This window comes from Oncorhynchus masou, unplaced genomic scaffold (genome assembly GCF_036934945.1).
Source record: "Oncorhynchus masou masou isolate Uvic2021 unplaced genomic scaffold, UVic_Omas_1.1 unplaced_scaffold_6167, whole genome shotgun sequence".
Lineage (NCBI taxonomy): Eukaryota > Metazoa > Chordata > Actinopteri > Salmoniformes > Salmonidae > Oncorhynchus > Oncorhynchus masou.
The window spans coordinates 1-18,242 of NW_027012595.1; the positions used below are offsets into that span (position 1 = coordinate 1).

The 18,242-nt window shown below is 45.7% G+C and overlaps 2 pseudogenes; one reads left to right on the plus strand and one right to left on the minus strand.

The window, feature by feature from the left end:
- Positions 1 to 1,031: 1,031 nt before the first annotated feature.
- Positions 1,032 to 6,166, minus strand: LOC135536422 (probable 18S rRNA (guanine-N(7))-methyltransferase; annotated as a pseudogene).
- Positions 6,167 to 6,534: 368 nt separating this feature from the next.
- LOC135536423 (uncharacterized) lies at positions 6,535 to 7,849 on the plus strand (annotated as a pseudogene).
- Positions 7,850 to 18,242: the final 10,393 nt, after the last annotated feature.

The window sequence follows — 18,242 nt, forward strand, 5'->3', positions numbered from 1 at the left end:
AGACATTATCGAAACAAATCAAACATTGATTGTGGAACTGGGATTCCTGGGAGTGCATTCTGATGAAGATCATCAAAGGTAAGTTAATATGCATAATGCTATTTCTGACTAATGTTGACTACACATCATGGCGGATATTTCTTTGGACTCTGAGCGCCGTACTCAGATTATTGCATGGTATGCTTTTTTTCTTTAAAAAAATAATCTGACACAGCGGTTGCATTAAGGAGAGGTTTATCTAAAGTTCCATGTATAATAGCTTTATTTTTTATCAATGTTTATTATGAGTATTGCTGTGAATTCATGTGGCTATCTGCGAAATCACTGCATGTTTTGGAACTACTGAACATAACACACCAATGTAAAATTAGATTTTTGGATGTAAATAAGCAGTTTATCAAACAAAACATACATGTATTGTGTAACATGAAGTCCTATGAGTGTCATCTGATGAAGATCATCAAAGGTTAGTGATTCATTTTTATCTATATTTCTGCTTTTTGTGACTTCTATCTTTGGCTGGAAAAAAATGACTGTTTTTCTGTGACTTGGTGGTGACCTAACACAATCGTTTGTGGTGCTTTCGCTGTAAAGCCTTTTGAAAATCAGACACTGTGGCTGGATTAACGAGAATTTTATCTGTAAAATGGCGTAAAATACTTGTATGCTTGAGGAATATTAATTATGAGATTTTTTGTTGTTTTGAATTTGGCACCCTGCACTTTCACTGGTTGTTGGCGGGGTGGGACGCTACCGTCCCGAATATCCAGAGAGGTTAAGTGTCTTACCCAGTCGAGACACGGAAAAGCTATTTGGACGAGCAAGTGGAGACACCTCAGGCTGAGTTTCCCCATATCTCCATCTGCTACATCACGTGATGTCAGAGGGCTGAAAAGCTGCCCGGGCAGTAACTGTAAACAGGCAGGAAGACAGCCCTCTGTCTCTCTGGGAGATGAGCCTGGCCTAACGGCTTCTCATTAGCATAAATGGTGGTAAACTACAACACTTCTAAAGCTGAGGATGTTATTTCTTTACCTCTGTCCTGTGAATTGGACTTTGATTTGGGACGTCCCTGTCCACTGTCTCTGACACTAGCCCCTGAAACACAGGGACCACAAAACCATCAGCGTTCAACATTCAAGACAACAGTCTCTACAAATTAACCCTTATTCTTTTCCATACGGCAGGGTAGCCTAGTGGTTAGAGCGTTGGACTAGTAACCGAAAGGTTGCAAGTTCGAATCCCCGAGCTGACAAGGTACAAATCTGTCGTTCTGCCCCTGAACAGGCAGTTAAACCCACTGTTCCTAGGCCGTCATTGAAAATAAGAATTTGTTCTTACCTGACTAGCCTAGTAAAATAAAAGGTCAAATTTTAAAAAGACAACAGTCTCTACAAATGAACCCTTGTTCTCTTCCTCACCTTGGGAAGGGTTCCTGAAAACCCAGCGAACAGACAAAGGAAGAACCTGACGGGGGGAAGAAGAAAAAGAGAAGAATGTCAGTTTTAGTCTCTTATCCAGAGCGACTTACAGTTAAGAGCATTCATCTTAAAGTAACTAGGTGGGGACAACCACGTATCACAGTCATAGTAAGTAAAACCATCCCTCAATAAAGTAGTTCCCTAGCAGTCGGTAGTGTGAGTGTTCGTGCCAGAAAGACATGGGTTTGTGTGCGTGTTTCTAGTTTGACCACCAACTGATGACCATAGAAATAGAATCTGACATCATTGACTCACTATGACATTATGCCATCATTGACACCATTATGCCATCACTATCTCATTATGACATCACTATCTCATTATGACATCACTGACTTAACAGGAGAGGCCCATTCTATTGGTTAAATTTCTAATGGTGACTACCAAACCAAGTTGGGCCGCTGGGCGGCAGGGGGCGGGGAGACTCACTTTTTGGCCTTGGTGCTGTTAGGATAGTCCACCACCATGCCTCCACTGAAACCTGCCTTCATGGCCTGGGATGTAATCAGTTCCAGCTGCACACAGTCAAGTCTATTATTCATATGCACAGCACAGACATGGCGTACACTGAAACGCTGGCTGGCAGGTTCACCTCTCAATATTAACAAGAGTAAAATATTAAAGTAACAAAGGTGTCATAAAATGGAACATTTAGTATGAATGTACATAGAAGGAAGACCGTCAACAACAGTACACAGATGAGAAGAGTGACTACAGGTCAGGAGTGGCATGTTTCTGTGGAGACTAACTTTAATAAACTATTTTCATATCACTGTACCTGCTCAGAGTTCTCTGGGTAAAGCTGAAACACTGCACGGGCTCCTCTCGACTAAAAAGATACGGGACAATAACACAAGTAGTTAGATTGGACAGAGGTCACGAGGATCTCACCAGGGAGGAGGAGTTAGATTGGACCGAGGTCCCTAGGGATCTCACCAGGGAGGAGGAGTTAGATTGGACAGAGGTCACTAGGGATCTCACCAGGGAGGAGTTAGATTGGACAGAGGTCACGAGGGATCTCACCAGGGAGGAGGAGTTAGATTGGTAGGGATCTCACCAGGGAGGAGTTAGATTGGACCGAGGTCACTAGGGATCTCACCAGGGAGGAGTTAGATTGGACAGAGGTCACGAGGGATCTCACCAGGGAGGAGGAGTTAGATTGGACCGAGGTCCCTAGGGATCTCACCAGGGAGGAGGAGTTAGATTGGACAGAGGTCACTAGGGATCTCACCAGGGAGGAGGAGTTAGATTGGACAGAGGTCACTAGGGATCTCACCAGGGAGGAGTTAGATTGGACAGAGGTCACGAGGGATCTCACCAGGGAGGAGGAGTTAGATTGGTAGGGATCTCACCAGGGAGGAGTTAGATTGGACAGAGGTCACGAGGGATCTCACCAGGGAGGAGGAGTTAGATTGGACCGAGGTCCCTAGGGATCTCACCAGGGAGGAGGAGTTAGATTGGACAGAGGTCCCTAGGGATCTCACCAGGGAGGAGTTAGATTGGACAGAGGTCCCTAGGGATCTCACCAGGGAGGAGGAGTTAGATTGGACAGAGGTCCCTAGGGATCTCACCAGGGAGGAGGAGTTAGATTGGTAGGGATCTCACCAGGGAGGAGGAGTTAGATTGGACCGAGGTCACGAGGGATCTCACCATGGAGGAGGAGTTAGATTGGACAGAGGTCCCTAGGGATCTCACCAGGGAGGAGGAGTTAGATTGGACAGAGGTCACTAGGGATCTCACCAGGGAGGAGGAGTTAGATTGGACAGAGGTCACTAGGGATCTCACCAGGGAGGAGGAGTTAGATTGGACAGAGGTCACGAGGGATCTCACCAGGGAGGAGGAGTTAGATTGGTAGGGATCTCACCAGGGAGGAGTTAGATTGGACAGAGGTCACGAGGGATCTCACCAGGGAGGAGGAGTTAGATTGGACCGAGGTCCCTAGGGATCTCACCAGGGAGGAGGAGTTAGATTGGACAGAGGTCCCTAGGGATCTCACCAGGGAGGAGTTAGATTGGACAGAGGTCCCTAGGGATCTCACCAGGGAGGAGGAGTTAGATTGGACAGAGGTCCCTAGGGATCTCACCAGGGAGGAGGAGTTAGATTGGTAGGGATCTCACCAGGGAGGAGGAGTTAGATTGGACCGAGGTCACGAGGGATCTCACCATGGAGGAGGAGTTAGATTGGACAGAGGTCCCTAGGGATCTCACCAGGGAGGAGGAGTTAGATTGGACAGAGGTCCCTAGGGATCTCACCAGGAGGAGTTAGATTGGACAGAGGTCCCTAGGGATCTCACCAGGGAGGAGGAGTTAGATTGGACAGAGGTCCCTAGGGATCTCACCAGGGAGGAGGAGTTAGATTGGTAGGGATCTCACCAGGGAGGAGGAGTTAGATTGGACCGAGGTCACGAGGGATCTCACCATGGAGGAGGAGTTAGATTGGACAGAGGTCCCTAGGGATCTCACCAGGGAGGAGGAGTTAGATTGGACAGAGGTCCCTAGGGATCTCACCAGGGAGGAGTTAGATTGGACAGAGGTCCCTAGGGATCTCACCAGGGAGGAGGAGTTAGATTGGACAGAGGTCCCTAGGGATCTCACCAGGGAGGAGGAGTTAGATTGGACCGAGGTCACGAGGGATCTCACCAGGGAGGAGGAGTTAGATTGGACAGAGGTCCCTCGGGATCTCACCAGGGAGGAGGAGTTAGATTGGACCGAGGTCACGAGGGATCTCACCATGGAGGAGGAGTTAGATTGGACAGAGGTCCCTAGGGATCTCACCAGGGAGGAGGAGTTAGATTGGACAGAGGTCCCTAGGGATCTCACCAGGGAGGAGTTAGATTGGACAGAGGTCCCTAGGGATCTCACCAGGGAGGAGGAGTTAGATTGGACCGAGGTCCCTAGGGATCTCACCAGGGAGGAGTTAGATTGGTAGGGATCTCACCAGGGAGGAGGAGTTAGATTGGACCGAGGTCACGAGGGATCTCACCAGGGAGGAGGAGTTAGATTGGACAGAGGTCCCTAGGGATCTCACCAGGGAGGAGGAGTTAGATTGGACAGAGGTCACGAGGGATCTCACCAGGGCGGAGTTAGATTGGTAGGGATCTCACCAGGGAGGAGTAGAGTGTACTGAAGAAGGTGTAGAGCCTCTTGGGGGGCTGTGAGTCTTTTGTCAGCATTGCAGAGCCACTGGAGAGCAGAAATACTGAGGGATGAGACAAAGAGAGGTAGGGGAGGACACAGACACAGGTGATAGGTAGAAAGAGAAGGATGGAGACAGTCAGAAAGAGACATTACTAACTCAGTCTTGACAAGTCCATCAATAGTAATTTCTCAGTAGAGAACTCAGGTCTCTCTTACAGGACAGGAAGGACAAGCTCTTTACCTGATGCAGCCATCAAAGGTCCCAGGCCTGAAGGGTAATCCCTCCCCCATATCCCCCAACACAAGGTCTCCCTCCACCTCCCGATCCAGCGCTACATCTAGAGACAAGGACACAGCACTGGTCAACGGCGGAGCACAACAAACAAATATTGACTGCTATATTTCCGGTTGCTGATCCATCTCTAAATATAAATGCAATATTTTTGCGCCAGGAATGACACCAATGGCCGTGTTGACGCCCACTCAACCATACATGGCCGTGTTGACGCCCACTCAACCATACATGGCCGTGTTGACGCCCACTCAACCATACATCGCCGTGTTGACGCCCACTTAACCATACATGGCCGGGTTACCGCCCACTTAACCATACATGGCTGTGTTGATGCCCACTCAACCACACTCACCCAACATGGCTGTGCTGATGTCCACTCCAACCCAGCAATGTCCCTCCTCTGACAGGTAGTCCCCACTTAGCCCGGAGCCACACCTGATGGGACAAGTTATAAAAGACACATTCAGTCTAACGTAGTTTTGTTGTTGTTTTGTTCTCCTACCCAGACCCATTACATTAATGAGAGCCCTCAGCAGTCCCCTGGCTTGTACACATACCCTACATCGAGCAGGAAACAGGGCTGGTCCTCAGGCAGGTTCAGCAGCTCCACAGCTCTCTCAGACATCTGGCTCTGGATCTCGATCATCCGAGAACTGGAAATCAACGAGGAAATTATTGAACAGTTGATTACTTAGCTACCCTTGAATCATATTACATTCTACTGTCTCAAAGAGATTGCATCAAGGACAGCCTCTGGTCAGTATGTAAATGGTAAAAATGCAACGATTTATATTCAAACACAGCGATTCGTATTATGCAGCCCATAGGAGGTCATTGTCAAACCCCGAACTCACTTCTGAGAATATTTCTTGGCCTCCTCTTCGTTATAGAACTGCAGAACGAGTAGAAATCAAAACACAAGAAGTTAAGTGCTGCGTGCAGGTAAACACAAGATGTGTCGCGGAAATGTTGTCCACATAATGAACTAAACATAACTAGTCACTTGCTAGGTAGGTATTTTGGAACAGATCACTAGCTAACTAACTGAGCAATCGTGTGTTTCCTTAGTTAATGCGGCTAACGTTAGCTAGCTCTCGTATGTCTTTAAAAAAATAATGAAAATATCATACTAACAATTTCAGGCGGAGCCATATGCTCGGGTCTTCGACAACTTGAGGCCATGTCTAATTTTGTTTCCTACAAGATATCTACGAATGATCGATTTAAATCAAAAACCTTAAACGTTTTTATGATGTCTGGCTCCAGCTGAGGCTCCACATGTGAGTGTGACGTAGTATTTCAGCGACAAGGAAAGGGGCACGTAATTTAAAGAGACAGCCGCATCGTTGGGGAAAAACAATACTATTAGAAACGACTTCAACAACCAACACGGCCTTGTGAATGAATGCATATCTAAACACAATTTTAAAGCATACGAAAAATTAATTTGCACAAGACCATCACATCAGAGAGGAAGAGGCGATAATTGAGAACGTTCAAACCCCAATTCCTCGTATATTATTGGATGACAGAATACGTTTTGTGACAACATCCTATTTACATATTCTCTCATTGGTCAGCTATACATTTTACCGGATCCCACCCCTGTCTTCTTGGTTTCTGTCATTTCTCCATGGCCGCTGTACCTGCTGCTACGGGAGAATGGCTGAGGTCAGTCGGAGATTGGGGAGCGGAGTTTACAGATTTTCAGCTATCAGAAACGCACCGACTCACTCCATCCCCTGCGCCGAAGATCGACCACACGAAACGATGTCAGTAGCAGCAACCTCTATAATTGGAGCCAGAACCTTTAAAGCCAAGGTAACCGGACAAGGGATTTACGAATGTCACCCGGTGTCAACAAGGGACAGTCAGGCGAGTTCCTGGGAGCCTGAACGTAACAACCTCGAGGAGAATGCACAGGAATGCACGGAGACCGAGCACATTGATCAAATACTTTCTAGGCTAAAACACGAGTACAGACTGGGGTATGGGACATTACTTTGGTCAAGTAGTGATTTGCTTTTATTAGACATTAATGCTAAACCCGCTATCAAATTAGCAACTGTTCAGGATAGTGAGCTCAGACGGTCACCATTGTACCTGTGGCCCAGTGTAAAGCCTCTGTCCCAGGGTAACCTAGTAACAGTGCACAGGATGATGTGTTGGAATAGCCGAGGTGTTGTCATGGCCACCTTACACCCTGAAGTCTTTGGGTCACCTCAGCAGCTCCGAGCATTCAGCACGGTCATGCTGGCAGAGCAGCAGTCAGGCCGGTTTCGACCTCACCCAGAGGCCCTGTACTCCACCAGGACTTACAGCTGGAGGAGCAAAAACAACCAGTCAGACTTCCCGCCTCTTCACAGGAGCAGAACGGCCTACTACGACATCCTCCGAGTGTCCCCAGGCGCCACCCAATCCCAAATAAAAACAGCATATTACAAGCAGTCGTTCATCTACCACCCAGACAAGAACCCCGACAACGAGGAGGCCACCCAGCGTTTCTCTGAGATCACCGAGGCCTATAGCGTGCTGGGGAGCATGGCCCTGAGGAGGAAGTACGACCGCGGCATCCTCAGTGGGTCAGACATCCGGGGCAGGGAGACCTCGGACCGGAGGCCACCTCCAGCAACAGAGCCTCTGGCCCACAGCAGTATCAACAACAGCAGAGATCCCGACGGTTCTCCAACGTTGGAGGGAAAACCATGTTTGACTTTGACGCCTTCTTCCAGGCTCACTATGGAGAGCAGCTGCAGAGGGAGAAGGAGCTGGAGGGCCAGAAGGGCCCAGCACCAGCAGAAACAGCAGCAGGATTATAAGCAGTGGAAGCTGGGGAAGATGTTGGAGATTACTGTAGGGGTACTGCTGGCCATGGGAGGAGTCATCTTCTTCAGTATCACCAGGTCCTGAAATAGAAATAAACCTATCTGTCCCTACCTATCTGTTGAGGTTCTGTCTTTGGACAAGTGGTTGCTTGAAGTGTTACACAAGGTTTCAATTTCTCTCTCTTCCCAGGTTATTTTCACAATAAACCGTTGACTTTTATCAAGAATAGCAGACAGTGATGTCGTTAATGGGCCCTACTCTCCACAGTGTCATTATCAGGACTGACACCAGACTTTAGCCTCCTTCCTTTCAACACAAGTGATTATAGCCACACATACATGGCCGAGCTCTTCTCAAAACTCAAAACACAGTTGTTTTATACAGAGATGATTTAGCAGTTGGTGATCCCCATTAGCTGCTGCAGTCACGCAGCAGCTCCTCTTCCTGGGGTCCACACATTTACATGGACCTTGTAGTGATTTAGCAGACTCTCCATCTATATGACTCACAGCTACAGCTCCTCTTCCTGGGGTCCACACATTTACATGGACCTTGTAGTGATTTAGCAGATTCTCTTATCCAGAGTGACTTACATTCACCTTAAGATAGCTAGGTGGGACAATGACATGTCACAGGCATAGTAAGTACACGTTTCCTCAATGAAGTGGGGGATTTATTTACAATACTCTGAAGTGGTAGGGTTTCAAAGCCGGAAGATGGTAAGGGCTTCAGGGGGAAGATGGGAAGGGACTCTGCTGTCCTATCATCAGGGGGAAGATGGACAGGGACTCTGCTGTCCTAGCTTCAGGGGGAAGATGGACAGGGACTTTGCTGTCCTAGCATCAGGGGGAAGATGGACAGGGACTCTGCTGTCCTAGCTTCAGGGGGAAGATGGACAGGGACTTTGCTGTCCTAGCTTCAGGGGGAAGATGGACAGGGACTCTGCTGTCCTAGCATCAGGGGAAGATGGACAGGGACTTTGCTGTCCTAGCTTCAGGGGAAGATGGACAGGGACTCTGCTGTCCTAGCATCAGGGGGAAGATGGACAGGACTCTGCTGTCCTAGCATCAGGGGAAGATGGACAGGGACTCTGCTGTCCTATCATCAGGGGGAAGATGGACAGGGACTCTGCTGTCCTAGCATCAGGGGGAAGATGGGAAGGGACTCTGATGTCCTAGCTTCAGGGGGAAGATGGACAGGGACTCTGCTGTCCTAGCATCAGGGGGAAGATGGACAGGGACTCTGCTGTCCTAGCATCAGGGGGAAGATGGACAGGGACTCTGCTGTCCTAGCATCAGGGGGAAGATGGACAGGGACTCTGCTGTCCTATCATCAGGGGAAGATGGACAGGGACTCTGCTGTCCTAGCATCAGGGGGAAGATGGGAAGGGACTACGCTGTCCTAGCTTCAGGGGGAAGATGGACAGGGACTCTGCTGTCCTAGCATCAGGGGGAAGATGGGAAGGGACTACGCTGTCCTAGCTTCAGGGGGAAGATGGGAAGGGACTCTGCTGTCCTAGCTTCAGGGGGAAGATGGACAGGGACTCTGCTGTTCTAGCATCAGGGGGAAGATGGGCAGGGACTCTGCTGTCCTATCATCAGGGGGAAGATGGGCAGGGACTCTGCTGTCCTATCATCAGGGGGAAGATGGGCAGGGACTCTGCTGTCCTATCATCAGGGGGAAGATGGGCAGGGACTCTGCTGTCCTATCATCAGGGGGAAGATGGACAGGGACTCTGCTGTCCTATCATCAGGGGGAAGATGGGCAGGGACTCTGCTGTCCTATCATTTACATTTAAGTCATTTAGCAGACGCTCTTATCCAGAGCGACTTACAAATTGATCAGGGGGAAGATGGACAGGGACTCTGCTGTCCTATCATCAGGGGGAAGATGGTTCTACATTGGGTCGCCAGGACAGAGAAGAGCCTGGACTGGGCTACAAAACATAAAATACATGACAGAGTACAGACCATTTACTTTATATACAAGAACAACAAGATGATAATAATACATTGAATATAAAATAGTAAATTATAATGACACAACTGAATTGCGGTTCTTTCTTGAGATCTGGGAGGATGACTTCATCCCTGTTTCTATTCAGTCAGATACAGTGACTAGAGGCCTGAGACTCAGCACTGGTTTAGAAAACAACTCTTGTACAGTTTGGCCAGGAACTACAGTGTTGTAAGGACTGTGGAATATACAGTAGGGGCCTGTTGCACAAAAGTAGAATTAAGACATCCGGGATAAATGACTCAGCTGAGCCCAATGGCCAAAACATGTATACCCAGGCTTAATTGGTTGCACAAAGACCAAGCCAGGACAGACACGGATTCATTAAACCAGGTGAAACCAATCCTGGATAGGTGCGCTCACGGCTCACTCAAAATAGACCCCGCCACAGATCACAGATTAACTGGATTTACCATGGCAATTCAGAGCCGCGTACTTTCCCCGTCAAAGCACAAATCCTCATGGAGGCATACGAGAGGTAAAAGATATAATTAAGAAGAAAGGCAACACCGCCAGTGATAAAGCAAAGAGAAAAAAGCGTGGCAAAGTATTGCAGACCGCCTGAATGCAGGCAGTGTGGGCATAATTACACACTCATCGCCCGCTGAAACATCACAATTACAATTCAAATATTTAATTCACATCTCCAAAATGCAGTTGTACTGTAATTATGAAACGGTTAAATTTTTAATTGAAATGCACTACGAGATATGAGTGAAATTGTGTAAAGTAACTCCATCACACTGTATAAAGCTATGATAAATTTTTGATATTTTTACTGAAAACAAGACAAAAATACCAAGTAATTTTTGCAGTGTGACTCCATTAAATGTGTGTGTGTGTGTGTGTGTGTGTGTGTGTGTGTAGATTAAACATGAACGGGCCAAAACGGACATGGCAGCAGGTCAAAATCAAATACAAGAACATTCTGCAGAATGGTATGGTCCCTGACTAATATTTAACAAAGCACAAGCATATATTGTACCCAGAAGGTGCCTGCTCACACATTGTCTGTACTGTTTTAGCAGTGAAAAGAATACCCACAGACAAGGCACGGGTGGTGGGTCACCAAAGGCTGACCTTACTCCCCAGCAGAGGACATGGCCTGAAATAAATAAAGGCAGGCCCGTCTTAGAGGGGATCCCTGGGGGAAAGAGACGAGCATAGGTTCCTCCCAGATGCCACCCGCTTCATTCAAGGTATGTCCTTCCATCTCTACATGGGATACAACCACATTCATATTGAATCAATTTGGACTGTCTGACTTTGGTTTACCTATTGCCTTGCAGTGTCTGGCAGCACTGTGTTCCTGTTAGAGCCACCAGCACAAGCACCAGACGATGCTGATCCAGTGAGTACTCCATCAAAGGCATACTGTAGGCCTGGCATGTCTTGTCTACAAGCTTCAATATGAATCCGATTAAATGTGATAGGGTGAAGGCCCCAGTGCAGCAGCAACAGCACATGATGGAGACGATGATGAGAGAGACCATCTCTCTGGATTCCAGAAGGCATGGTATCATGTTAAGACTGTGAAAGTACTATTTACTCTACAATGGTGAGGAGTCCTCATCAAAATAAAAAATCTAATTTATTTTACAGGACCCAGATGCTATACAGTGGGAAAACCAGCCTGGCAACATAGTGCGTATTAATAAAAGGACACCACATCCTGCTAAATTCCAGCTGCGCTAATTGTATTGTGTTCACAGAGCTCACAAGCTATCAGAAAGTTGTATGGCAACCACCTCCGGCGCCAAATAGAACTGGCAGACATAGACATTCATTCCTTGGAAGAAAAAGATGGAAAATCTTGCACTGGAGTCCGAAAATAAAAGAGGACAATTAGGAAACTGGACCTTGAAATAAAAAAAACTTGAGAGGGAGGTGAGATATGCCTTCAATGTACACTGTATGCTAACTGTAACACAAATGTATTAATCATTATTTTTCTTTCCTCCCCCAGCTCCAAGAAGATGACACAGCTCAAAATAAAAATGAGGTATATTCTCGTAAAATCAAGTGAGCCATGACATATGAGCTCTTATTGTGAGCACACAGGACGGTGGCATCTTTCTAAGTTTTTTTATTTTCCCCAGCAATCAGTACAACCAAGTCATCGTTATAAGGCATCGCCCTCTTTTGCCCACCCCCAGCACCAGGTGTGGCCACTAGCCTATATGAAGGCCCAAAATTGTGTGTTCCTTTCTGCTCTGACAATGGCATGCCCATTCGTGCGAGATGTGGTGGATGAAGAAGCACTTGTGCTGAGGAGAGCCTTCAGGCGAAAGGGTCTTCAGGGACCGGAGTTGGACCCACTGGCCTTTCCTGATGACCATCTATATGAAAGATACAGGTTTTCTGCAGATGGCATCAGGTATCTATGCAGACTACTGGGTCCCAGGATTAAGCACCGCACTGCAACGGAGCCACTGCACTGAGTGTGGAGCAAATGGTTTGTGTGGCCTTGCGCTTTTTTGCTAGGGGGTGGAGCCTTCCTGTACTCAGTGGGGATGCAGAACAGCTGAACAAGGCCACAATTTGCCGCACAATAAGGAGTGTGTGTCTGGCTATCAAAGCATTAGCAGATGTCTTCATCTCCTTCCCTGGCCACAGAAGACTCTGTGACATCAAAGAGGAGTTCTATAGGATTGCAGGTAAGAGGATCTACAAATTACAGGGACAACTGTTAACACATAGTAGGATACTCATTACTTTGTGTGACAGGTTTCCCCATGTCATTGGTGCAGTGGACTGCACACACAAGGATAAAAGCCCCCTCAGGTGCCCATGAGGCCGATTTTACCGAATAGGAAATCCTTTCACAGCATTAATGTTCAGGTGAACATAACTTTTTGATATTGTCCATTGACGAACACTCTGCATTGCCAGTGATGTGCATTGATTGGTGTAATATTCCTCATCTTATGATTTCAGATGGTCTGCAATGCTGACTGTGTGATCAGCAATGTTGTGGCAAAATGGCCTGGCTCAGTCCATGACTCCAGAATCTTTCGGGCCTCTGAAATCTATCAGTGCCTATCACAAAGGTAAGCCACACAACCCCTATTTATAACCATCATGGCTGTGTCAAGAATATCACTGTGTTTATGAGGTAGTAATGATGAGATTTTGTGTTGACAGGTAGATTCTGGTGTGTTGCTGGGAGACAGGGGTATGGCTGCCAGCCTTTTCTCCCTGACACCTTTCACAGACCCCCAGGAAGCACAGCAGGCCTACAACCATGCCCATGCCAGGACCAGGGCCAGATTGAAATGACCTTTGGCCTCCTGAAGGCACGCTTTCACTGCCTTCACAAATTAGGGTCAGCCCCTGTTAGGGCATGTGATGTACTGTGGCTTGTGCTGTCCTCCACAATGTGGCCTGCCTGAGGAAGGAGAGGGCCCCAGAGTGCCACCAGCCATGGACTGGGACAATCCGGCAATCTTCCTGATGACGACAGTGGTCGGCTGCTGAGGGACAATATGTGGTGAATTATTTTAGTTAGTATGTGTGCTTTCAATTTTGGTTAAATATGTCCTGCGGTGGCAGAGGAATTTAGTTTTTTTGGGTTCGTTTTTGACGAATTTGGCCTCTATGATGATTATGCGGTATACTGTGTGTAATACAAGGCTGCAAGGCTACTGCATCCATTCATTTGTCTGTTCAGTTGATGTGTATGGATTTGTCCTGCATTTATTTTAGTGTGCAGACATGCAGGGTGTGTTCTATACAGACCTTTGAATGTGTATGTATCATTTTGTAGAATATGCTTGGATTCTGTGCTTTCCATCTTGTAGAGTCACTGTGACTTCAGTTTTCGAAAGGAGCTGATGGTTTACCTGCTTTGTTTTGTCCTTATTCAATAAAGGAACATAATGTTACACATTGTGTTTTTATATTCATATGGAATGTATTTGTTTATATGACAGAGTACTAGGGCCACACTGAAGAAAAAGGATAAAGTCATACATTTATGAGGCTGGTTCTTTCTGCAGAAAAGCTACATATTGTTTTACAGTTTTGATACTTATGACAATGTGATACTTAATATTCTGGCACATCAGCATGTCTTTGTTTATGAAACCATACTGAAGCACAATTTCACGAAATGCCCCACATCTGTCATTTTAACAACTGTCCTCCTTTAAAACAACTGGTTACAATATTATGACTTGTGTTTTTCCCCCTCTGGCCTAATATTCTATCATTTTATATATCTTTATAGTCTATGGGAAACTGTAAATTATCTAATGATAGCAACATCTAAAAATCATTTTTTTTATCCAAAATCATTGAAATTAATGATCACAAACGTTTAAATAATAACAGTGGGTCTAGTTATGTGATAACAATGTATAGTGAGCAGTGAAATAACTATTGGTTTCCATTTGTGGTGACTGCTGACTGACATTAGGGATGAGATTAAATAGATCCTGGAATTTAGCCTGGTCTGGAGCAGTAGCTCCGGTGAATAAATCTCCATGGTAATTTATACCATAACATATCCTCCTGCCCCTATCCATCTTTAGTAAACCGATTACGGATCAATTGAGCCAGGATCACCAAGATATCGGCTTTAATCCTTTATCTAGTTTTTGTGCAACAGGCCCCGAGTCATTTCTATTTCATTTGTTTATTTATTTAACCAGGCAAGTCAGTTAAAAATTACATTCTTATTTACATTGTTGACCTACCAAGGAAAAGCCTCTTGTGGCGACGGGGGCCTGGGATTAAAAATAACAACAAATATAAATACAGGACAACACTTCATAAAGAGACCGAAGACAACATGGCAAGGCAACAACACATGACAACAACATGGTAGCAACACAACATGACGACAACATGGTAGCAACACAACATGACGACAACATGGTAGCAACACAACATGACGACAACATGATGACAACATGGTAGCAACACAACATGACGACAACATGGTAGCAACACAACATGACGACAACATGGTAGCAACACAACATGACGCCAACATGGTAGCAACACAACATGACGACAACATGGTAGCAACACAACATGACGACAACATGGTAGCAACACAACATGACGACAACATGGTAGCAACACAACATGACGACAACATGACGACAACATGGTAGCAACACAACATGACGACAACATGGTAGCAACACAACATGACGACAACATGGTAGCAACACAACATGACGACAACATGGAAGCAACACAACATGACGACAACATGGTAGCAACACAACATGACGACAACATGGTAGCAACACAACATGACGACAACATGGTAGCAACACAACATGGTAGCAACACAACATGACGCCAACATGGTAGCAACACAACATGACGACAACATGGTAGCAACACAACATGACGACGACATGGTAGCAACACAACATGACGACAACATGGTAGCAACACAACATGACGACAACATGGTAGCAACACAACATGGTAGCAGCACAAAACATGGTACAAACATTATTGGGCACAGACAACAGCACAAAGGGCAATAAGGTAGAGACAACAAAACATCACACAAAGCAGCCACAACTGTCAGTAAGAGTGTCCATGATGGAGTCTTTGAGTGAAGAGATGGAGATAAGAGCGTCTGCTAAATGACTTAAATGTAATGTAAATGATAATACATGAATGTGTCTTATTTGAGAAAGAATAGGTACTCAATGTGTTTCGGGAAATGGCTGTTGCTCTTTTCCAACTGTGCCACTTGTCAAATCAACCTTTCTGTCGTTCATCCAGATTTCTGGGTCAACATTAACGTCACAATGTCGATATATTAAAACAATAACTCCATGTTACCTATTGACTTCAGTGATCACAAGTAAAATGGTTATGACTTTTGAAGGAAAACGTATTTCTCACACTGGTCATTAAGTAGTAGTACTGTAGTCTCTACCTGTAGTCTCTACCTCTGTAGTAGTACTGTAGTCTCTACCTGTAGTCTCTACCTCTGTAGTAGTACTGTAGTCTCTACCTGTAGTCTCTACCTCTGTAGTAGTACTGTAGTCTCTACCTGTAGTCTCTACCTGTAGTCTCTACCTCTGTAGTAGTACTGTAGTCTCTACCTGTAGTCTCTACCTCTGTAGTAGTACTGTAGTCTCTACCTGTAGTCTCTACCTCTGTAGTAGTACTGTAGTCTCTTCCTGTAGTCTCTACCTCTGTAGTAGTACTGTAGTCTCTACCTGTAGTCTCTACCTCTGTAGTAGTACTGTAGTCTCTACCTGTAGTCTCTACCTCTGTAGTAGTACTGTAGTCTCTACCTCTGTAGTAGTACTGTAGTCTCTACCTGTAGTAGTACTGTAGTCTCTACCTCTGTAGTAGTACTGTAGTCTCTACCTCTGTAGTCTCTAACTCTGTAGTAGTACTGTAGTCTCTACCTCTGTAGTAGTACTGTAGTCTCTACCTCTGTAGTAGTACTGTAGTCTCTACCTCTGTAGTCTCTACCTCTGTAGTAGTACTGTAGTCTCTACCTCTGTAGTAGTACTGTAGTCTCTACCTCTGTAGTAGTACTGTAGTCTCTACCTCTGTAGTCTCTACCTCTGTAGTCTCTACCTCTGTAGTAGTACTGTAGTCTCTACCTCTGTAGTAGTACTGTAGTCTCTACCTGTAGTCTCTACCTCTGTAGTAGTACTGTAGTCTCTACCTCTGTAGTCTCTACCTCTGTAGTCTCTACCTCTGTAGTAGTACTGTAGTCTCTACCTCTGTAGTAGTACTGTAGTCTCTACCTCTGTAGTAGTACTGTAGTCTCTACCTCTGTAGTAGTACTGTAGTCTCTACCTCTGTAGTAGTACTGTAGTCTCTACCTCTGTAGTAGTACTGTAGTCTCTACCTCTGTAGTCTCTACCTCTGTAGTAGTACTGTAGTCTCTACCTCTGTAGTAGTACTGTAGTCTCTACCTCTGTAGTAGTACTGTAGTCTCTACCTCTGTAATAGTACTGTAGTCTCTACCTCTGTAGTAGTACTGTAGTCTCTACCTCTGTAGTAGTACTGTAGTCTCTACCTCTGTAATAGTACTGTAGTCTCTACCTCTGTAGTAGTACTGTAGTCTCTACCTCTGTAGTAGTACTGTAGTCTCTACCTCTGTAATAGTACTGTAGTCTCTACCTCTGTAGTAGTACTGTAGTCTCTTCCTGTAGTCTCTACCTCTGTAGTAGTACTGTAGTCTCTACCTCTGTAGTAGTACTGTAGTCTCTACCTGTAGTCTCTACCTCTGTAGTAGTACTGTAGTCTCTACCTCTGTAGTAGTACTGTAGTCTCTACCTGTAGTAGTACTGTAGTCTCTACCTCTGTAGTAGTACTGTAGTCTCTACCTCTGTAGTCTCTAACTCTGTAGTAGTACTGTAGTCTCTACCTCTGTAGTAGTACTGTAGTCTCTACCTCTGTAGTAGTACTGTAGTCTCTACTCCTCTGTAGTAGTACTGTAGTCTCTACCCTGTAGTAGTACTGTAGTCTCTACCTCTGTAGTAGTACTGTAGTCTCTACCTCTGTAGTCTCTACCTCTGTAGTCTCTACCTCTGTAGTAGTACTGTAGTCTCTACCTCTGTAGTAGTACTGTAGTCTCTACCTGTAGTCTCTACCTCTGTAGTAGTACTGTAGTCTCTACCTCTGTAGTATCTACCTGTAGTCTCTACCTCTGTAGTAGTACTGTAGTCTCTACCTCTGTAGTAGTACTGTAGTCTCTACCTCTGTAGTAGTACTGTAGTCTCTACCTCTGTAGTAGTACTGTAGTCTCTACCTCTGTAGTAGTACTGTAGTCTCTACCTCTGTAGTAGTACTGTAGTCTCTACCTCTGTAGTAGTACTGTAGTCTCACCTCTGTAGTCTCTACCTCTGTAGTAGTACTGTAGTCTCTACCTCTGTAGTAGTACTGTAGTCTCTACCTCTGTAGTAGTACTGTAGTCTCTACCTCTGTAGTAGTACTGTAGTCTCTACCTCTGTGTAGTACTGTAGTCTACTGTAGTCTCTACCTCTGTAATAGTACTGTAGTCTCTACCTCTGTAGTAGTACTGTAGTCTCTACCTCTGTAGTAGTACTGTAGTCTCTACCTCTGTAATAGTACTGTAGTCTCTACCTCTGTAGTAGTACTGTAGTCTCTACCTCTGTAGTAGTACTGTAGTCTCTACCTCTGTAGTAGTACTGTAGTCTCTACCTCTGTAGTAGTACTGTAGTCTCTACCTCTGTAGTAGTACTGTAGTCTCTACCTCTGTAGTAGTACTGTAGTCTCTACCTCTGTAGTAGTACTGTAGTCTCTACCTCTGTAGTAGTACTGTAGTCTCTACCTCTGTAGTCTCTGTATCTCTGTAATAGTACTGTAGTCTCTACCTCTGTAATAGTACTGTAGTCTCTACCTCTGTAGTAGTACTGTAGTCTCTACCTGTAGTCTCTAACTCTGTAGTAGTACTGTAGTCTCTACCTCTGTAGTAGTACTGTAGTCTCTACCTCTGTAGTAGTACTGTAGTCTCTACCTCTGTAGTAG